At 36.5% G+C, this 10,379-nt stretch overlaps 1 protein-coding gene, 12 non-coding genes and 1 pseudogene across 14 annotated transcripts in view; 13 read left to right on the forward strand and 1 right to left on the reverse strand.

The window, feature by feature from the left end:
* The window catches only part of LOC132843539 (NACHT, LRR and PYD domains-containing protein 3-like), a 924,649-nt gene that overhangs the window by 415,200 nt on the left and 499,070 nt on the right, over positions 1-10,379 (reverse strand). The gene's annotated exons all lie outside the window — the stretch shown is intronic.
* LOC132843672 (5S ribosomal RNA) lies at positions 453-561 on the forward strand (annotated as a pseudogene).
* LOC132843591 (5S ribosomal RNA) lies at positions 781-899 on the forward strand. The gene has a single exon (XR_009648140.1). It is a non-coding gene; the product is annotated as a 5S ribosomal RNA (ribosomal RNA).
* LOC132843695 (5S ribosomal RNA) lies at positions 1,082-1,200 on the forward strand. Its single transcript, XR_009648229.1, has one exon. It is a non-coding gene; the product is annotated as a 5S ribosomal RNA (ribosomal RNA).
* On the forward strand, positions 1,374-1,492 carry LOC132843758 (5S ribosomal RNA). Its single transcript, XR_009648285.1, has one exon. It is a non-coding gene; the product is annotated as a 5S ribosomal RNA (ribosomal RNA).
* On the forward strand, positions 1,732-1,850 carry LOC132843769 (5S ribosomal RNA). Its single transcript, XR_009648296.1, has one exon. It is a non-coding gene; the product is annotated as a 5S ribosomal RNA (ribosomal RNA).
* On the forward strand, positions 2,096-2,214 carry LOC132843780 (5S ribosomal RNA). The gene has a single exon (XR_009648307.1). It is a non-coding gene; the product is annotated as a 5S ribosomal RNA (ribosomal RNA).
* On the forward strand, positions 2,395-2,513 carry LOC132843598 (5S ribosomal RNA). The gene has a single exon (XR_009648146.1). It is a non-coding gene; the product is annotated as a 5S ribosomal RNA (ribosomal RNA).
* On the forward strand, positions 8,630-8,748 carry LOC132843609 (5S ribosomal RNA). Its single transcript, XR_009648158.1, has one exon. It is a non-coding gene; the product is annotated as a 5S ribosomal RNA (ribosomal RNA).
* Positions 8,966-9,084, forward strand: LOC132843621 (5S ribosomal RNA). The gene has a single exon (XR_009648169.1). It is a non-coding gene; the product is annotated as a 5S ribosomal RNA (ribosomal RNA).
* Positions 9,328-9,446, forward strand: LOC132843632 (5S ribosomal RNA). Its single transcript, XR_009648180.1, has one exon. It is a non-coding gene; the product is annotated as a 5S ribosomal RNA (ribosomal RNA).
* Positions 9,656-9,774, forward strand: LOC132843643 (5S ribosomal RNA). Its single transcript, XR_009648191.1, has one exon. It is a non-coding gene; the product is annotated as a 5S ribosomal RNA (ribosomal RNA).
* On the forward strand, positions 9,963-10,081 carry LOC132843655 (5S ribosomal RNA). Its single transcript, XR_009648202.1, has one exon. It is a non-coding gene; the product is annotated as a 5S ribosomal RNA (ribosomal RNA).
* The window catches only part of LOC132843666 (5S ribosomal RNA), a 119-nt gene continuing 56 nt past the window's right edge, over positions 10,317-10,379 (forward strand). The window contains exon 1 of the ribosomal RNA XR_009648210.1: positions 10,317-10,379. This exon is cut by the window's right edge and continues 56 nt beyond it. This is a non-coding gene — a ribosomal RNA (5S ribosomal RNA).

The raw sequence follows: 10,379 nt of genomic DNA on the forward strand, positions 1-10,379 counted from the left end.
TCGTAACTCTGCAACTGCACAATATAAACAAATGAGTGATATAGAGGGGGCAAGGTGGCTTAGTGGTTAGCACGTTCGCCTCACACCTCCAGGGTTGGGGGTTTGATTCCCGCCTCCACCTTGTGTGTGTGGAGTTTGCATGTTCTCCCCGTGCCACGGGGGTTTCCTCCGGGTACTCCAGTTTTCTCCCCCGGTCCAAAGACATGCATGGTAGGTTGATTGGCATCTCTGGAAAATTGTCCATAGTGTGTGATTGCACTTGCGTGTAGAAAAGGAGTGAGAGAGTGATATATAGATTTGTTTCTATAATTTTTCAGAGAATAAAGAAGACATAGAGCAGGAGTTGTATAACAATTAGTTGTTTCGCTAATGTTTCGATAGAAAAGAAAGAAAGGAAAAAAAAAGAAAAGAACAAGCAATTTATAAATGGGTTCAATTCCAACTGTCCATTCGCTTATGGCCATTCCACTCTGAGAACGCCTGATCTCGGAAGCTAAGCAGAGTCGGGCCTTGATAGTACTTGGATCGGCGACTGCCTGGGAATACCAGGTGCTGTAAGCTTTTGACATAGGCATTCATTTATTTACCTATTTGAATTCTCTAACAACAACATCTTAATATTCAGACCCTTTCGCTAATGTTTCCATAGAAAACAAAGAAAAGAAAAGAAAAGAAAAGAAAAGAAAAGAAAAGAAAAGAAAAGAAAAGAAAAGAAAAGAAAAGAAAAGAAAAGAAAAGAAAAAGCAATTTATAAATGGGTTCAATTCCAACTTTCCTTTCGCTTACGGCCATTCCACTCTGAGAACGCCCGATCTCGTCTGATCTCGGAAGCTAAGCAGAGTCGGGCCTGGTTAGTACTTGGATAGGCGACTGCCTGGGAATACCAGGTGCTGTAAGCTTTTGACATAGGCATTCATTTACTTTACTATTTGAATTCTCTAACAACAACATCTTAATATTCAGACCCTTTCGCTAATGTTTCGATAAAAAAGAAAAGAAAAGAAAAGAAAAGAAAAGAAAAGAAAAAAGAAAAGAAAAAAACAAGCAATTTATAAATGGGTTCAATTCCAACTTTCCTTTCGCTTACGGCCATTCCACTCTGAGAACGCCCGATCTCGTCTGATCTCGGAAGCTAAGCAGAGTCGGGCCTGGTTAGTACTTGGATAGGCGACTGCCTGGGAATACCAGGTGCTGTAAGCTTTTGACATAGGCATTCATTTACTTTAATATTTGAATTCTCTAACAACAACATCTTAATATTCAGACCCTTTCGCTAATGTTTCCATTGAAAACAAAGAGAAGAAAAAAGAAAAGAAAAAAGAAAAGAAAAAAACAAGCAATTTATAAATGGGTTCAATTCCAACTTTCCTTTCGCTTACGGCCATTCCACTCTGAGAACGCCCGATCTCGTCTGATCTCGGAAGCTAAGCAGAGTCGGGCCTGGTTAGTACTTGGATAGGCGACTGCCTGGGAATACCAGGTGCTGTAAGCTTTTGACATAGGCATTCATTTACTTTACTATTTGAATTCTCTAACAACAACATCTTAATATTCAGACCCTTTCGCTAATGTTTCCATAGAAAACAAAGAAAAGAAAAGAAAAGAAAAGAAAAGAAAAGAAAAGAAAAGAAAAGAAAAGAAAAGAAAAGAAAAGAAAAGAAAAGAAAAGAAAAGAAAAGAAAAGAAAAGAAAAAGCAATTTATAAATGGGTTCAATTCCAACTTTCCTTTCGCTTACGGCCATTCCACTCTGAGAACGCCCGATCTCGTCTGATCTCGGAAGCTAAGCAGAGTCGGGCCTGGTTAGTACTTGGATAGGCGACTGCCTGGGAATACCAGGTGCTGTAAGCTTTTGACATAGGCATTCATTTACTTTACTATTTGAATTCTCTAACAACAACATCTTAATATTCAGACCCTTTCGCTAATGTTTCGATAGAAAAGAAAAGAAAAGAAAAGAAAAGAAAAGAAAAGAAAAGAAAAGAAAAGAAAAGAAAAGAAAAGAAAAGAAAAGAAAAGAAAAGAAAAGAAAAGAAAAGAAAAGAAAAGAAAAGAAAAAGCAATTTATAAATGGGTTCAATTCCAACTTTCCTTTCGCTTACGGCCATTCCACTCTGAGAACGCCCGATCTCGTCTGATCTCGGAAGCTAAGCAGAGTCGGGCCTGGTTAGTACTTGGATAGGCGACTGCCTGGGAATACCAGGTGCTGTAAGCTTTTGACATAGGCATTCATTTACTTTACTATTTGAATTCTCTAACAACAACATCTTAATATTCAGACCCTTTCGCTAATGTTTCGATAAAAAAGAAAAGAAAAGAAAAGAAAAGAAAAGAAAAGAAAAGAAAAGAAAAGAAAAAGCAATTTATAAATGGGTTCAATTCCAACTTTCCTTTCGCTTACGGCCATTCCACTCTGAGAACGCCCGATCTCGTCTGATCTCGGAAGCTAAGCAGAGTCGGGCCTGGTTAGTACTTGGATAGGCGACTGCCTGGGAATACCAGGTGCTGTAAGCTTTTGACATAGGCATTCATTTACTTTACTATTTGAATTCTCTAACAACAACATCTTAATATTCAGACCCTTTCGCTAATGTTTCGATAAAAAAGAAAAGAAAAGAAAAGAAAAGAAAAGAAAAGAAAAGAAAAGAAAAGAAAAGAAAAGAAAAGAAAAGAAAAAGCAATTTATAAATGGGTTCAATTCCAACTTTCCTTTCGCTTACGGCCATTCCACTCTGAGAACGCCCTCTAGTGTTCACAGGAAGTGAGCTGGCAGCAGTTGGGAGAAGAAAGGCTCTCCCACACCTTTTGTGTTGTTTGTTTGGTTTGTTTTGTAGTTTTGCTTTTTAGAGAAGATTTTTTCTTTTTTTTTTTTCTCGTGTGTCTCTTTTTAACCACCTAACACCAGCTTTTGCTGGCTGGAGGGTGGTTACCGTTTTTTATTTTTATTTTCAAAAAATGGATGGATTAACGGCAAATGGCAGTGGACTAGCAGGAGGAACACGCACGGCAAACGACGATGGACTGGCGGGAGGGACACGCATAGCGAACAACACTGGATTGGTAGGAGTAACGCGCACGGAAAATGACACTGGTTTGGTAAGAGGAACACGCATGGCAGACGACAATGGACCGGATAAACGACGACGAGCCAGAGATGAAAAAGAACAAGACGTAAGAGACAAGTTTGTTGAACGAAGATATTTGAAGGAAGCTACCGTGATTGTGAATGTGGAAAATGTGACTGAGGTGAGAGCGGTAGACATTATTAAGGCTGTAACAGAACAATGTGGTCATGGAAAAATTTTGGCGCTAAGGCCGAGACAAGGGAAGGAATATGAACTCACTATGGAAAAGGAAGAAATGTGCGACGAACTTATGGGTGGACTGTTAATAAAAGGAACAGATTGTGAAGTGAAAAAACTGCAGAATAGAGACTTTGTTGTTTCTTTCATGCATTTGCCCGTTTACCTGGAAGATAAAGATGTTTTGGATAAATTGGAAGGTTGGGGGGTTTGCCCCATCTCAAAGATTAAAAGGAGGCTGTATCCGGGCACTAATGTAGAGGATGGGACGAGGTTTGTGCAAGTAAGGTTCCCAAGGGAGGTAGTTTCCCTGCCATACAGCACGAGGCTGGAAACGGCTGAAGGGCCACAATATTTCCGGGTGATGCACAGCCACCAGGTGAAGACTTGTCGGCTGTGCATGAGCCCGGATCACCTGATGAAGGATTGCCCTGATTTTAAGTGCTATAAGTGTGAGGAAAGGGGACACTTTGCACGGAACTGTGATACAGTTAAGTGCCCGGAGTGCCAAAAGTTTTTACATAAATGTGAGTGTTGGATGGAAGGGGAGGAAAGAGGTGGGGTGGAACAGGTGAACGGACAAATACGTGAAGGAAACAACGAGGAGGATAGACAAATGGATGATGGACAAGAGGTAGAAAGATTACAACAAGAAGAAACAGAAGGAGCAACCAGTGTCATAGAGGATGGAGAGAAAGATGATATGAATAATAATGAACAAGCAATGGAGCAGGACACTCAATCGACAGAATTGGAGATATCGGACAGTTTTTCTACTTCTCTGGAGGGCGGGGAGAGATTTAGACAAGGACGTATGGACCAAAGGGAAGGAATGGACAGTGAAGAAGGATTAAAGAAGGACAAAGACAGGGAGGGGAGAGGACAAGTAAGAAGAAGAGCATTGAAGGTGAAGCCTAATTTGGAAGGTGCAAGAAAAAAGATCATGGGAAAGGTTAGCAGATATGATGTGTTAAGGGGTTTGGAGGGAGAATACAGTGAATAATGTTTTTTGAATATTTATTTATCTTTCCTTTAATGGCTTTAAGTTGTGTTACGTTTAATGCAAGGGGACTGATGGACATTGGAAAATTTGAAAAAGTAAAAGAAAAATGTAAAAGGGAACATATTATTGCACTACAAGAAACAAACTGGAGAGAAAATGTGATAACTGATTTTAAAAAGAGATGGGATGGAGGTATTTTATATAATAATGGAGATGGGAGGTTGGGGAGAGGTGTGGCTTTTTTAATGAAGGATGATGTTTTTAAAGGGAGCAAAATTGTGTACAAGGACAAGGTGGGGAAATGTATAGTAGTAGAGACTATGTATGAAGGAAGAGATTTGATTTTAGTAAATGTACATGCACCAGTGGAGGAGAAGGAAAAGAAAGAGTTTTTTAATGTTTTAAGAAACGTTATAAAGAAGTACAAAGAAATAATAATGATGGGGGATTTTAACACGGTCTTTAGTAAACAAGATATGGCTGAAGGAATGGTTTTTAAAACTGATACGGGAAGAAAAGAATTAAAAGCACTAATGGAGGAAAATAATATAATAGATGTGTGGAGGGAAAGAAATGAAAAGAAAAAAGAATTTTCAAGGAGACAAATAGTGGGGCAGTTTGTGTGCCAAACCAGAATTGACTTTGTTTTATGTACAAGAAATGTGGAAAGTTTTATAGAAAAGATTAAGTATGAAGAAACAAGTTTTAGTGATCATAAGTTTTTATTTTTTAAGTTGGACTGGAGTCAAATGCAAAGAGGACCAGGAGTATGGATTTTAAATACACAGATTTTAAAGAATGAAGATTATGCTGCAAAGGTTAAAGAAATTATAGAAAAAGAAAAGGAAAGTGGAATGTATGAAGAGGACAAGAGAATATGGTGGGAGAATGTAAAGTTTTTAATCAAGAAGTTCTCTATCAAATATTGTAGTTTAACACAGAAATGCAAAAGATACAAAGAAAGAGAAATGAAGGAAAGTTTGGAAAAGGAATTAAATAAAGAAAATAAGGACATACAAAAGATAAAGGAAATAGAGGGGAAACTGAAAGAACTGGAAGAAAAAGAATATGAGGGGGCAAGGCTAAGAAGCAAAGCAAAATATGTAGTGGAGGGAGAAAAATGTACAAAGTTCTTTTTTGATCTGGAGAAAAAGAGAGGGAAAGCTGAAATGATAAAAGAAATAAGAGGGAAAAATGGGGAAATTGTAGAAGGAAATAAAAAGATTTTAGAGGAAATAAAATGTTTTTATGAGGATCTGTTTAGTGCAAGGGGTGTGGAAGAAAAGGAAAAAAATAAATTGTTGAATCAGATAAAAGCAAAAGTTAGTGAAGAAGATAGAAAAGACTGTGACCAGGAAATCAAAGAAGAAGAGATTGAACGAGCAATAAATCAACTGAATAAAAAGAAAAGTCCAGGAATAGATGGTTTGGGAACTGAATTTTATGTATGTTTTAAAGAAGTGTTAACGAAGATTCTATATGAGGTTTTTAAAGACATCTTTGAAAAGAGAGAAATTAATGAAAGAACAAGGATGGGGTTGATGAAACTGATATATAAAAGGAAAGGAGAGAAAGTAGATTTAAAAAACTACCGACCAATCACGATGTTAAACACAGATCTTAAGATTTTAGCAAAGGTTTTAGCAAACAGATTAAAAGAAGTAATGCCCAGTATAATTAAAACAAATCAAGCGTATGGAATAAAAGGAAGAGATATAGCCGACATAACAATGAGTATAAGAGACACAATTTGGTACATGACAAGAAAAAATGAAGAGGGATACGTAATAAGTTTGGATTTCGAAAAGGCTTTTGATAGGGTTGAGCACGGGTATTTATTTGAGGTTTTAAGGAGTTTTGGGTTTGGAGGGAATTTTATTAAATGGATTGAGATTTTATATAAGGGTGCACTAACAAGAATTAAATGTAATGGGTTTTTAACAGATTGTTTTAAAATAACACGTTCAATAAGACAGGGTTGTCCGCTCTCTGCATTACTGTACTCACTTGTATCCGAACCGTTAGGATTGGCGATTAGAGAAAAGGATGGAATAATAGGGATTGAAATTGAAGAACATAAGTCAGAGGGGAAAGTTTTTCAGTATGCTGATGATACGACGTTAATTGTAAAAGACAAAGCAAGTGTTAAGGAAGCAATGAATGTTGTAAAAGAATATTGTAGAGGGTCTGGAAGTAAAGTTAATGAGGATAAAACGGTATATATGAGATTTGGTAAAGCTATGGTTTTAACTGATTGTTTTAACTTCAAGGAAGTGAAAGAAATGAGGATTTTAGGAGTTTTAATGGGGAAGAATGAGAAGAAAGTAAGGGATGAAATGTGGGAGCAAATAGTAACAGATATGGAGAGGAGGTTGAATTTTTGGAAATTAAGAACTTTGAATTTAAAGGGGAAAGTTTTAATATTGAATGTCTTAATGGTTTCTAAACTTTGGTATGTTTTATATGTTTCTGAAATGCCTTTGTGGACAGAACAGAGGTTGAAGAAATGTTTTCTTGACTTTTTATGGGAGGGGAAGCCTGCAAGAATTGCATATAACACAATTTTAGGGGCGGTGGAAAAGGGCGGCTTGGGGTTAATGGATGTGGAACAACGAAAACATGCTATGAGAGTGAAAATTGTGAAGAAATACCTTAATGAAGAGAACAAAACTGAGTGGAAGAAAACAATGAATTACTTTTTAAACAAATGTGGGGATTTTAACATGGGGGATGGAATTTTATGGATGAAAACAAAAAATTGGATGACGGAAGGATTACCTTGGTTTTATAGAGAAATTTTTAGTGCTTGGGGAAAGTTTTTAATGACAATTGAGTATGATCCACATGGGAGAGAAAACATTTTAAATCAACCTCTGTTCTTAAATAACAACATTTTAAAACAAGGGAAAGAAATATTTTTTAAGAAGTGGATGGAAGTGGGCATAACGAGAGTGAGAGATGTTTTGTATGAGTTTAAAGAAGGTTTCTTACCAACACAAGTTATTGTAGATGCAATGGAAGTAGCAAAAGAAGAGTACAGTAAACAAGAAATAACAAACAAATATGAAATCATTAAAAATGTAATACCAAAAGTGTGGATTGAAAGAATAGAGTGTATGGAAGAAGAGCAAAAAGAAGAAAACATTTACATGAAACTGGGGGAAAAAATGTGTGATTTTAAAGAATGTACTGTAAAAATGTTTTATTGTGTTTTTAGAGATGGTGTTTTTAAGGAACCGATTGTAAACAAGTACTGGGTGGAAAAATTCAAAGATTTAAAAGAAGAGTGTATATGGAGAAACATGAGGGGAAAATGTGTGGAGACAAAGTTGGAATGTTTGGAGTATTTTATAAGACATAAAGTGGTTTTTACTGAGTCTATTTTAAATAAAATTGGGATGGAACAAAATGCTATGTGTAAAGTGTGTCAAGAAAAGGAAGAGGGGATTTTACATGTCTTTTTATATTGTAAAGAACTGGAGGATTTTTTAGGCAAATGCAAATGTGTGGTTAAAGATTTAACAGGGGAGTGGGATGAAAATGTAATGGAATGGTACAGAGTGGTTATGTTTGGTTGGGACAAGAAGTGTCAAAACAAGAAGTTCATAAATCTGTGGGTCATGTTGATGAAAAGTGCAATATGGGAGAGAAGAATTGTGGCTAAAAAGGAGAAAATTGTGTTGGAGGGTTGGAATGTGTTTAAAAGGAAATCAGAAATGTACATTGAAAGTTTATATGTGTATTTTAAATCTGAAAAAATGTTGGATGCCTTTTATCATGTTTTTACACCACAAGTTTGTTGTGTTTTAAAAGAACTAATGTGGAAGCTGCCGGGGAGTGAAGGAAAATTCTAAAGTATGTACAGTAATGTGAATGAACGGTGTACGGAAAATGTGTGAGGTGTGATGTACATATGATTGTGTAGAATAATTTTCAGCTTTTATTATGTTTTTTATTGTATTGTATTTTATTGTTTGAAATCTCTTAATAAAAAAAAAAAAAAAAAAAGAACGCCCGATCTCGTCTGATCTCGGAAGCTAAGCAGAGTCGGGCCTGGTTAGTACTTGGATAGGCGACTGCCTGGGAATACCAGGTGCTGTAAGCTTTTGACATAGGCATTCATTTACTTTACTATTTGAATTCTCTAACAACAACATCTTAATATTCAGACACTTTCGCTAATGTTTCGATAGAAAAGAAGAGAAGAGAAGAGAAGAGAAGAGAAGAGAAGAGAAGAGAAGAGAAAAGAAAAGAAAAGAAAAGAAAAGAAAAGAAAAGAAAAGAAAAAGCAATTTATAAATGGGTTCAATTCCAACTTTCCTTTCGCTTACGGCCATTCCACTCTGAGAACGCCCGATCTCGTCTGATCTCGGAAGCTAAGCAGAGTCGGGCCTGGTTAGTACTTGGATAGGCGACTGCCTGGGAATACCAGGTGCTGTAAGCTTTTGACATAGGCATTCATTTACTTTACTATTTGAATTCTCTAACAACAACATCTTAATATTCAGACCCTTTCGCTAATGTTTCGATAGAAAAGAAAAGAAAAGAAAAGAAAAGAAAAGAAAAGAAAAGAAAAGAAAAGAAAAGAAAAGAAAAAAGAAAAGAAAAGAAAAGAAAAGAAAAAGCAATTTATAAATGGGTTCAATTCCAACTTTCCTTTCGCTTACGGCCATTCCACTCTGAGAACGCCCGATCTCGTCTGATCTCGGAAGCTAAGCAGAGTCGGGCCTGGTTAGTACTTGGATAGGCGACTGCCTGGGAATACCAGGTGCTGTAAGCTTTTGACATAGGCATTCATTTACTTTAATATTTGAATTCTCTAACAACAACATCTTAATATTCAGACCCTTTCGCTAATGTTTCGATAGAAAACAAAGAGAAGAAAACAAAGAAAAGAAAAGAAAAGAAAAGAAAAGAAAAGAAAAGAAAAGAAAAGAAAAGAAAAGAAAAGAAAAGAAAAGAAAAGAAAAGAAAAGAAAAGAAAAAGCAATTTATAAATGGGTTCAATTCCAACTTTCCTTTCGCTTACGGCCATTCCACTCTGAGAACGCCCGATCTCGTCTGATCTCGGAAGCTAAGCAGAGTCGGGCCTGGTTAGTACTTGGATAGGCGACTGCCTGGGAATACCAGGTGCTGTAAGCTTTTGACATAGGCATTCATTTACTTTACTATTTGAATTCTCTAACAACAACATCTTAATATTCAGACCCTTTCGCTAATGTTTCCATAGAAAACAAAGAAAAGAAAAGAAAAGAAAAGAAAAGAAAAGAAAAAAGAAAAGAAAAGAAAAAAGAAAAAAGAAAAGAAAAAACAAGCAATTTATAAATGGGTTCAATTCCAACTTTCCTTTCGCTTACGGCCATTCCACTCTGAGAACGCCCGATCTCGTCTGATCTCGGAAGCTAAGCAGAGTCGGGCCTGGTTAGTACTTGGATAGGCGACTGCCTGGGAATACCAGGTGCTGTAAGCTTTTGACATAGGCATTCATTTACTTTACTATTTGAATTCTCTAACAACAACATCTTAATATTCAGACCCTTTCGCTAATGTTTCCATAGAAAACAAAGAAAAGAAAAGAAAAGAAAAAAGAAAAGAAAAGAAAAAAGAAAAGAAAAAAACAAGCAATTTATAAATGGGTTCAATTCCAACTTTCCTTTCGCTTACGGCCATTCCACTCTGAGAACGCCCGATCTCGTCTGATCTCGGAAGCTAAGCAGAGTCGGGCCTGGTTAGTACTTGGATAGGCGACTGCCTGGGAATACCAGGTGCTGTAAGCTTTTGACATAGGCATTCATTTACTTTACTATTTGAATTCTCTAACAACAACATCTTAATATTCAGACCCTTTCGCTAATGTTTCGATAGAAAAGAAAAGAAAAGAAAAGAAAAGAAAAGAAAAGAAAAGAAAAGAAAAGAAAAGAAAAGAAAAGAAAAGAAAAGAAAAGAAAAGAAAAGAAAAGAAAAGAAAAGAAAAAGCAATTTATAAATGGGTTCAATTCCAACTTTCCTTTCGCTTACGGCCATTCCACTCTGAGAACGCCCGATCTCGTCTGATCTCGGAAGCTAAGCAGAGTC

This window comes from Tachysurus vachellii, chromosome 3 (genome assembly GCF_030014155.1).
Source record: "Tachysurus vachellii isolate PV-2020 chromosome 3, HZAU_Pvac_v1, whole genome shotgun sequence".
Taxonomy (NCBI): domain Eukaryota; kingdom Metazoa; phylum Chordata; class Actinopteri; order Siluriformes; family Bagridae; genus Tachysurus; species Tachysurus vachellii.